Genomic DNA, 7,627 nt, shown 5'->3' with positions numbered 1-7,627 from the left:
CGTTCTCTTTAAAATTTGCAAAATTTATTGTCGTGCACCCGACAAGATAGAGGTAGCAATGGAAGTTCGTCATCATAGTAGCCATGAAATTTAAAATAACCTTTCAGTTTTCCTGTCAAAAGTTAATTGTAAGTTTTGATAGCATAAAATTTAGCTGGCGTTACTCATTAAAAGTTGTTATGGCAGAACAATACACCTTTGGAGAACTTGCAGATATGCATTTAATTTACGGAAAATGTGACTGTAATACAAGAATGGCAAGTAGATTATATGAACAAACCTATCCAAATAGGAGAATACCTTCTCGAAAATTGTTTATGTCCATCGACCGGCGCCTTAGAGAAACAGGTACTTTTAAAAAAAGTCATTATGACACTGGCCGTCCCAGAACGATCCGAACTCCAGGGGCTGAAGAGCGTGTTCTCCAACGTTTTGAAGAAGATGATACTTTAAGCACCAGAAGAATTGCTTTCGCCGAAAATATGCCACATTCCTTGGTATGGAGGATTGCTAGGGAACAACAACTGCATCCATATCATATGACTAAAGTACAAGAATTGCTTGCTGAAGATTTGCCAAAACGACTACAATTTTGCAACTGGATGTCAGAAAAGGTTCGTGTTGATGCGATGTTCGCCAAACGTATTTTGTTTACTGATGAGTGTTGTTTCACAAAAAATGGCATTTTCAATTTAAGAAATAGTCATCACTGGAATGATGAAAATCCAAATGCAACAGTTGTGCGACATTCACAATACAAAATTAAAATCAATTTATGGGCGGGAATAATTGGCAATAAACTTTTGGGTCCAATTGAACTTCCTCTAAATGTGAATGGGGAAAATTACTTACATTTTTTGAACAACGACTTTGTTGAAGTTTTGGAAGACCTTGATTTGGAAACCAGAAGAAATATGTGGCTAATGCAAGACGGGGCCCCTCCTCACTACTCTCGACAAGTAAGGCGACATTTAAATAATATTTTTGCAAATAGATGGATTGGTCGTGGATGGGATGCTCCTCAGCCATGGCCACCAAGAAGCCCAGATCTAACTCCTTTAGATTTTTTTGTTTGGGGATACGCAAAATCTAAAGTGTATGAAATTCCAATAGAAGACGAGGATCATTTAAGGCAAAGAATAACGGACACTTTCAATGAAATAAAGACGAATGAAGAAGTTTTGAATAAGCTCCCCTTTCATTTCTTAAAAAGAGTTAGAGCATGTATTAGAGCTAACGGTGATCACTTTCAACATATGCTTAAATAACTTTTTTTTGTAGTAAGTAGTTTTGTTATGTTGTAATTTAAAAATAAATGTTATTTGTTATAACAAATTTACAAACCAAATCCATACCCAGTTACCACATAAAGCATAGCCTTCTTGATTACAGCATTCTTGTTGTCGGGTGCACGACAATAAATTTTGCAAATTTTAAAGAGAACGGTTCATGTTGGCGACATTGAACAAGAGTACCTTTTTTGTGACATATTAGTTTATTTTTCAGAAAATTTGATCAATTTTCCGAAAATGCAAAGGACAATTTTTTTTTCATAATAAAATCCTATGTGCTACCCCGGCTCTCCGCTCCTGGGCGATGGGAATAAATTGTTTTTGCACGAAATTGTTGCATTTTAGTGTCTAAGAAACTGCACCAAGATTCATTTAAATTGCCTAAGTTTTGTAGAAGTTATTGCGAAAAATTGTTTCTCAAACTGTACCTTTATCACCCTGTAACTTTTTTATTATGCATTTTCGGACCTATGTTTACATGAAACTTTTTGCTCAAAATGACATTTTCTATCTGTCATATTCATTTGGCACCATAGTTTAGAAACACCCTGTATATACAATAATGACGCTAAAACCGAAAATCAAGAGAGCAAAACTTTTTGTTCTATAAGGTGTTATTTATTCATCGGCATCTGAAACTCGAAACTTTGCCGAATTTGTTCGAAGCTTTGCTGACACTTGAAATGGATGTTAATCTGTTGGATGACTAAAAGGGAAAAACTAGCCAAAAACTCCAGAAAAGAAAAAGAATATCCCATTCAATACGTTAAAATACATATAGACATTTTCCTGCAGTAACTTCCATTCTCTTTTTACAATTGTTCCAAATGCTATACCCCCTTGGAGTGTGATTTTCTGTATTTAAGATTGGTCTTTTGGTGATTTAAAAACTGGTGGGAGGGGGGAGGGCGATATAGCCCTAGCCAGTGGTCAAAATACATAATGGTAGAAGATACATAAGGATCTAGATTTTTAAACAGATCACTTTTCTTTTTTTGTGGATGTCTGTAATCCTTATCATTCTAAAATTTGAGAATATTAGCGACTTGAAGCTATTTTTTCCGGTTAGGAAATTGTCGCTGTTAAATCAGGCCTGGATCATGGAAGCTAATTTATGAATTTTGTGGATATTTAAGCTTTTTTAAGGTTAGGAAGGATTTGTGAACTTACGGGCCACATCTGACTTTGGATTCGTATTCAGCGGCTCAAAAATACATAGAAATATTGTATTATGGTCTTTTGCACAAAACTTTCTTTTTTATGGAGATGTGTTATATGGGATCCTTAAAATGTGTAATTAGTGGTTGAATTTCGTGTCGATCTTTGTCCAAAGTGATGTTACAGCCATTAGAAGCGGGAATAGGAGATAATTTCTCCAAACCTTTGCAACAATATTTTTTGTTCATTACAAATGGAAAACACTCAATCGCTGGTACCGGATTGATGCTGGGATTTACCGGACATATTAAACCACTCCGCTGCAGTGCACAGTCCACTGTTCTTTCAGCGACGTGTTGCAGCCGCCTTTGTCTAACATTCAAATGTTTATTGGCGACGTACAACATAATTTCCATTAATAGCGGACTTGACGTAAATCTATTACTGGAAATGTCACAACCAGGCAGCGCCCTAGTTTAATTTGAATACGTTCCTGGGATATTGAATTGATGATGTCCCATTTATATACAATGTACAATGCCGCCGAGTACAATAAAACACGTTTTGTGAGGACTTATATAGATTTTCTGTTTGGAATTGTGTAAGATGGTTATACTTCCATGGACAATGAGGCTTGTCCGTATATACGCCAGTTTTATTTCCATGCGAAGGCCAATTTCTATTTCATTTCCTTCTCAGTTGACACCTAAGTCATTTCTTTAACAAAACAATGAAGTCTGTTTTGTTCATAATGTTGCCCTCTTTATACGGGATGTTAGAAGTTTGCCTGCCTTAATTTTAATATGGCAACGGCGCACTATAATTCATTTGGACTTAGGTATGGACAAAATTAAGTAGCGCCTCGTGGAAAAAAGATATAAAAAAATATCGTTTTAAAGCTTAAGTAGAACAGATTAAGGGAAAAATAATCACATTTCACCAAAACCCCATTTACACCCTCAAAATTGAACCCCAAAATTATAATTTTGGGAAAAAATTTACATTTTTTCTCTCTCGTTTGAAATTATTTTTTTTTCAAATTATACAAAACATTTTTTTTATAGTGTTTGAGATGAGGAATAAGAATCCATTGTTTAAATTCAGCTAAAAAAAATTGAGAACCCTTAAATTTACGGATATTTCAGTTTATGATGTTTTTAGCTGTGATTTCCGCTGTTATGCATCGATTTGCTTGAAATTTTGATAGTAGGTAGGGAATAGCTCAAAAAATAAAATACACCCTATGCTGATATATATTTTTACCCTGAGGGTGGTTTCTACCCCTTTGTAGGGGTTGAAAATAAATTTTGTTAAAATAACTCCGGGAATCGATAAAGCAACTAATTTCAAGCAAAAATTGTTGCATACAATTTTTTTGATAAACCAATACTTTTTGGGTTATTTGCGATTAAAAACTCAATTTTTCAATTGAAAACTTATATTTTCATTTTTTTTTATTTTTAAGATTTTTTTTAAGATAATATTGTAGACATCCTAATTTTTTTTTCATGATAATGTTCTTTGTGTTGTATATTTTATTTATTATATAATATATAATACAATATGCTATAAATAATAATATTATATAAGTGTAGATATTTATAGATGTCTATTGGCCTTGTTTTCTTACACCACGATAATCATTCAATAAACAAACTAAATATTGAAAAGAAACTGTTATTTGCGGTTATGTTTAACTTCCGTTCTATAGCAGGTAGAAATATCTTTAAAAACCCAAATTAAAGGTATTTTACTCTACTTTAGTAATATTTTATGGGATATGATCTCAGTTCTGTTTATAATAGTTTTTGTATGAAAAAATAAGTTTTCAATTGAAAATAACCCAAAAAGTATTGGTTTATCAAAAAAACTGTATGCAACAATTTTTGCTTGAAATTAGTTACTTTATAGATTCCCGGAGTTATTTTAACAAAATTTATTTTCAACCCCTACAAAGGGGTAGAAACCACCCTCAGGGTAAAAATATATATCAGCATAGGGTGTATTTTGTTTTTTGAGCTATTCCCCATCTACTATCCAAATTTCAAGCAAATCGATGCGTAACAGCGGAAATCACAGCTAAAAACATCATAAACTGAAATATCCGTAAATTTAAGGGTTCTAAATTTTTTTAGCTCAATTTATTTAAGCAATGGATTCTTATTCCTCATCTAAAAAACTATAAAAAAAAATGTTTTGTATCATTTGAAAAAAAATAATTTCAAACGAGAGAGCAAAAAATGTAAATTTTTTCCCAAAATTATAATTTTGGGGTTCAATTTTGAGGGTGTAAATGGGGTTTTGGTGAAATGTGATTATTTTTCCCTTAATCTACGAGGCGCTACTTAATTTTGTCCATACCTAAGTCCAAATGAATTATAGTGCCGCGTGGCGGTTTATTAACACGAGGTACTAAGCTGTCCAGCAATACACAATTCAGTTGGTATCTGGAATTAGACCGCATCTGAGTGTTTTTTGCGTACCTAGCACTATTTCTTTTTTTTTAGGTATTTTCAAGCGTATGCGCGAAAATTGGATTGGAAGGTGCCGTGTATCCAAAATCGTGGTGGACATTTTGAGCACATGTTGTAGTTAGTTTTGTACTTGTGGGTTTAAAAATTACTGAATTATCTTTTTGGTACTTTAATTACATATTTTTCAAATTTATAATTTGATTAAAAGTTAAGTTCCTGTTTTAAGAGGTTCATAATTACTAAATAGTTCATTGAAAAGTTACATTTGGGGTTGCAAAAGTCAGAGCACGCAATTTTATTTTTTGGATGTATAAAGTTGAATCCATGTTTGTGGGGTCGCAACCCTAGTGCTTCGGCCGCCATCTTGTAAAAAGGGCTGCGATTGGTTTTTTTTACTACTACTTATTATATCGGGCAAACTATTCGTCGTACAGAAAATTTGTAAACACATTTTTTGTTGCAAATTAAATTTTAGTCGTAGACCAAAAATAACAAAGTTATTAACGAAAATAGATAAAAATTTGAGAATAAATTTTCTTTTGGTCGTTATAACTTTTTTTCTGGTCATTGTACAAAAAAATTACATCAAGGCATTTTAATAGAGGGGTTTTCAAGGAATAATTTCCATTACAAACTTTTTTTTAAACCATCGAAAGGGCGTACAGCCGAACAATTATATTGTCCGTCAAGTTTTATGTACGGAGACGTCATTGCGGATAATCTGTTGTTTCTCCATGCCTTCTCAGGATGTGACACGACTTCAGCAGCTTACAACATCGGTAAAATGAAATTTCTCACAACCCTGGAGACACGTCCTGAGTTAGCTAGTGGAACAGCGTTATTCCTCAATGAGAGAGTCGACCCTACTTTGCTCACTGCCGTTGGCGAACGTTTTTTTTATCTCTTTATATGGTGGCAATAAAGATGATGATTCTCTTGACAGTCTTAGATATAAACGATTCGCCAAGTCAGTGACAAATAATACATTTAGTTTGTCTTCACTTCCTCCAACACAAGACACAGCCCGCTTGCACAGTATCCGAGTCTATCATCAGGTCCAGTCGTGACTCGGGAATTACAACGACTCTTAAGACTGGGGCTGGAAAAAGTATGGACAAATATTGATGCCTGTTCAAAGATCAAAACCTCCAGCACCCCCTGAGCTTCTAAAGTTGATATTCTTCCGATGCAAACGAAACTGTGGAGCAATGTGTGGATGTCGGAAGGCAGGCCTCAAATGTTCTGCAGTGTGCCTGAATTGTTCTGGGGAGACATGCAGCAACATAATGGAGATGTCAAAATTGATGGAGGAGAACGATTTTGAAGATGACATGCCAACAATGACGCCACTTCATTCTCCATCTTCCCTCAACAATTCAATATCGGAAGCTCAACCAGATCCTGAATCGCAGCTTAGCCCATCAAAGAGACTGAGGACACATTGGATTTGGAAAAATATTTCTATATTTTTTTTAATTACAATAATTATTATGTCAGCTAGAAAATGTCCGTGGATTCTGCCTACTAGGGATACGACGTAAAAAAAAACGCCACCAGCCTCTACCATGTAGTGGGTGGGGAAAAGAGTCATTAACTAATTAACAACATTGCAATGTCAATCATAAAAATGTTTTTTATAAAAATAGTGGAAAGATGAGAGAAAACTATGCATAATCATTCATATTAATAACTAGTACTGGAGGATAGTGTAAGTTTCGCATCGCTGTAAAACCCTAATAAATAAATAAAATTTGAAAAAAGTTTCTAATGGAAATTATTCCTTGAAAACCCCTCTAACAAAATGCTCTGATGTAATTTTTTTGTAAAATGACCAGAAAAAAAGTTGTAACGACCAAAAGAAAATTTGTTCCCAAATTTTTATCTATTTTCATTATAATTTTGTTATTTTTGGTTCTACGACTAAAAGTTACGGAACCGAAGTTGTAGAGAATTTAATTTGCAATAAAAAATGTTTTTACAAATTGTGCGACGAATAGTATGCCCGATATAGTAAGTAGTAGAATAAAAACCATTCGCAGCTCTTTTTACAAAATGGGGGCCGAGGCACAAGGGTTGCGACCCTACAAACATGGATTTAACTTTACACTAACCCCCTCTGGACATCCGAAAAATATAATTGCGTGCTCTGACTTTTGCACGCTAAGCCCAAAAAAATGTAACATTTCAATGGACTAAAATTTCGAGCTAAAATTTAAGCACACACGCATCTTCGTAATATAAAATCGTTATTATTATTTTATTTATTTAAAAACTGGAGAACAATTGTCTTGAAATTTACTAAATGTTTCAAAATTAATAATTGTTTTCTCGAAAATGATACATGCTACCGAATTTCGACAAGTATAACTTTTTTTTGTAGTATGCTTTAGAGTTTACAGAACCGTTTAGAAATGTTATAAATTTTGAATTTTAATATATTTTTTTTCGCTTGTACCCCTCCAATTACCTGTATCGGCGACACTGCTTTTCAGAATGAAACCGTTTGCACATTATTCTTAACGCACAGTTGATGTTTATTCGTGTACAAATTTTGACATTTTTATCTTTAGCCGATATAAAGATAATTAAGGAAAACCATTTGGATAACAACTTCAACACACTGTATCTCGAAAACAGGGCGTATAAGAAAAAAACGTTACATGAACTACCACTATTATTTTTCCATGAGGAACATGCACACAA

General features: G+C 33.7%; 1 protein-coding gene across 1 annotated transcript in view; it reads right to left on the bottom strand.

Annotated features, from left to right (window-relative positions):
* The window catches only part of LOC108907727, a 59,257-nt gene that overhangs the window by 1,015 nt on the left and 50,615 nt on the right, over window positions 1-7,627 (bottom strand). The window lies entirely within an intron of this gene.

The sequence above is a fragment of the Anoplophora glabripennis genome, unplaced genomic scaffold (genome assembly GCF_000390285.2).
Source record: "Anoplophora glabripennis isolate ALB-LARVAE unplaced genomic scaffold, Agla_2.0 scaffold295, whole genome shotgun sequence".
NCBI classification, from domain to species: Eukaryota; Metazoa; Arthropoda; class Insecta; order Coleoptera; family Cerambycidae; genus Anoplophora; species Anoplophora glabripennis.
The sequence above is the reverse complement of the archived record's forward strand: the minus strand, read 5'-3'. Positions and strand labels throughout refer to the sequence as shown.